This window comes from Selaginella moellendorffii, unplaced genomic scaffold (assembly GCF_000143415.4).
Source record: "Selaginella moellendorffii unplaced genomic scaffold, v1.0 SELMOscaffold_56, whole genome shotgun sequence".
In the NCBI taxonomy this organism is placed as follows: domain Eukaryota; kingdom Viridiplantae; phylum Streptophyta; class Lycopodiopsida; order Selaginellales; family Selaginellaceae; genus Selaginella; species Selaginella moellendorffii.
In genome coordinates this window covers 233,208-236,114 of record NW_003314317.1, presented here as the reverse complement: position 1 = coordinate 236,114, position 2,907 = coordinate 233,208, and positions in this window count along the sequence as shown.

Here is a 2,907-nt window from a genome sequence, read left to right as displayed (position 1 = left end):
TAGCAGCCCGGTATGGGTACCTCTACCCCCCCACTTCCATCCCGAAGGAAGCCCCAAGCCCCTAGGAAGGGCGAGGACCAATGAGCCGCATGGTACTCAAGTGGGGCACCACTCCACATGAGTCGGGAGCACCGCAATCAGTTTCCCTTTCGGGAGTGGGAGCTGCTCTTGAGCACTTCCTTGGATGGCCCCTCCGGCACCAACCAAGTCCATGCTCACTCCCACCCAAGGCCCCTCGGTCCCAGTCTCAACCTCAAGTCAGTTTGGGAGCCCCACTGGAGAGTCCCTTCTAAACTGGTTCCTGGACCTCACTATCCCTACTATACTTTTGGAACCCCCTGCAGCCCCCCCCCCCCCCCCGGGAGACGCACGCTTTGGGCTTTCACCCCTTGACCCGTATTAGTATTTGGACTTAGTCTCTAGCTCGATCTCGGACCCGATTTCGGATCCGACTTCGGACTCGATCTCGGACTTGATCTCGAACCCGACCTCGGACTCGACCTCGGACCCGATTTCGGATCTCGGACTCTGTCTCGAACTCGGTCTCGAACTCGGTCCCTAAGTCGGCCTCGGACTCGATTCCGGACTCTATCTCGAACTCGGTCTCCGAGTCGGTCTTGGACTCGATCTTCGACTTAGTCCCATCCGATGAACTCTTTGTCATTTTGGTCATGCTTTCGGGGTTCCTTTAGCCTACGACACCTCGGCGAGTTGGTTCCTTACAACTCCACCACCCATAGAAGAAGTTCGATGCCCACATCGAATGTCTCTCTTTTAATCCTACGACTTGTTGACCATGTCTCCAGGGGCATCCCCCCACTTAGCGGTGTGCCTAAGTTAGCCTCCCCGGCCAAGAGCCCATGACAACAGAATATAGGTGTCCCTATACTCCTCACCTCACCACGCCCTAGTATGGGGTCGGGACTTGAACCCAGCCTTGCTTTACTAGGGGGTTGGGACTTAAACCCAACCTCCGTAGAATACGTCTACGGATTTGACATCCCCGCAGGGAGTCGGGCGTAGCTCCCTACACTTGGTCGACCTAGCTAACCCATGCTAATTAGCTTACCTTCGGCGTGCCTTCGGGTCCCAACATATGCCACTTGCTCAACTTTGCAAATTGATATTTTTAATTGAACTTTGCATAAGTACATAGAGTTCTGCCTTGCAGAAATTCCTCCACTAGATCTCGCGCGTTCGCTAGGTTCTCCTCTGGTTCCCATGTTGCTTCGCAGTGTGGAAATCCTTTCCACTTCACATGGAACTCTCTCACCTCGCGTCCTTGTCGCTTGCTCTTGCGCGCATTGAGGATGGCCTCAACTTCGTATTCCTCTTCCCCTTGGATAACCTTAGGTAAAGGTCTTACTTGGTCCTTGCGAAGCGGATCCTCAAAGTACGGCTTGAGTAAGTTCACGTGGAACACTGGGTGCATCTTCCCCATCTCTCGAGGAAGTCGGAGTCGGTAAGCCACTTTACCGATTCATGCCTCAATCTCGTAAGGCCCTTTGAACCTGCTTAAAGAACTCAAGATCAATTCATTTACAGGAATACATGCATTTTTACCTTTGGGTCAACTTTCGGCTGATCCCACTTGGTAGCCTGAGGTTCTTGGTGTTCAGCCACACCTTCTCCCCAGCTTGGAACTCTACATCCCGGCGCTTTAGGTTCGCGTACTTGGTTTGCCTTTGTTGAGCCCGTTCCAAGGAATCCCTCACTAGATTCCAAATGTTGAGTCTTTCTGCCGTGAATGCCTCCACTGCGGGTAGCTCTCCATGATACTCGGCCATAGGACCTTCAATAGCTCACCCATTGATGACTTCCCATGGACTCACCCCGATACTCAAATGTGGTGAGTTGTTATAACACATTTCCGCAAGTCCCAAATGACTTACCCAATCGGTCTGGTCTCCCGAGACATAGCATCACAAATAATCCTCTAGCTGCCTATTCACCCTTTTCGTTTGTCCGTTTGTCAAGAAGTGTTACTGTCACCAAACTTGACTTAATACCCCATACCTGTCTGTGGGTGATAGGCGGTGCTGAATTTCAACTTGGTGCGATACTGTTCCAGGAGAGTCCTCCAGAACCTACTAGTGAAGATCTTATCTCGATCTGAGATGATCTCTTCCAGCCTTCCCCGCACTCGAACCACTTGTTCGAAAAATAGCTTTGCCACACCTTCCGCATCCACTTCCGTTGTGGTGGGTATGAAATGTGCCATTTTCGAAAATCGGTCCACCACCACGAATATCGCATCAAACCCCTCGCTTGGGGGAAGTCTCGTGATGAAGTCCATCGTAAGACATTTCCACGGACGATCTGGAATTGGGATGCTTTGCAACAAGCCCCCACTAGCCTTAGTCACGGCTTTGACCTGCTGACATGTTGGACATGTCTTTACATAGTCTTGGACGTCCTTAGCCATATCTGGCCAATGGTACTTCTTTTTGAGTAAGCCCATCGTCTTGGGCACTCCGCCATGTCCCGCAAAAGGTCTGTCATGACACTCTTCTAAGGCTACCTTCCTTAGTTCCCGTTCTGGAACATACACCCTCGTTTGTTTGTAATAGATGAGTCCGTTGCGTTCCGCATAGCCCATTTTCTCTTCCGTTGGCAGCTCACCTCTCTGGTGAGCTTTTCGTGCCTCTAGGTTCCTCAGCAACACTTCTTGTGCTAGACCATCATTCTCATATGCTGTCCGCACATCATCCCAGAAGGTTGTTGTTGCGCTAGATATCGCTAACTTCAAGCTCGCTTTTCGACTTAGCGCATCTGCCACAATGTTGCTCTTCCCAGGCTTGTACAGAATTTCGCAATCAAACTCGGCCAAGGCATTGGCCCACCGACCTTGTTTCCCTCTCAGGTCAGGCTGTGACAAGAAGTGTTTCGTTGCCACATTGTCCGTGT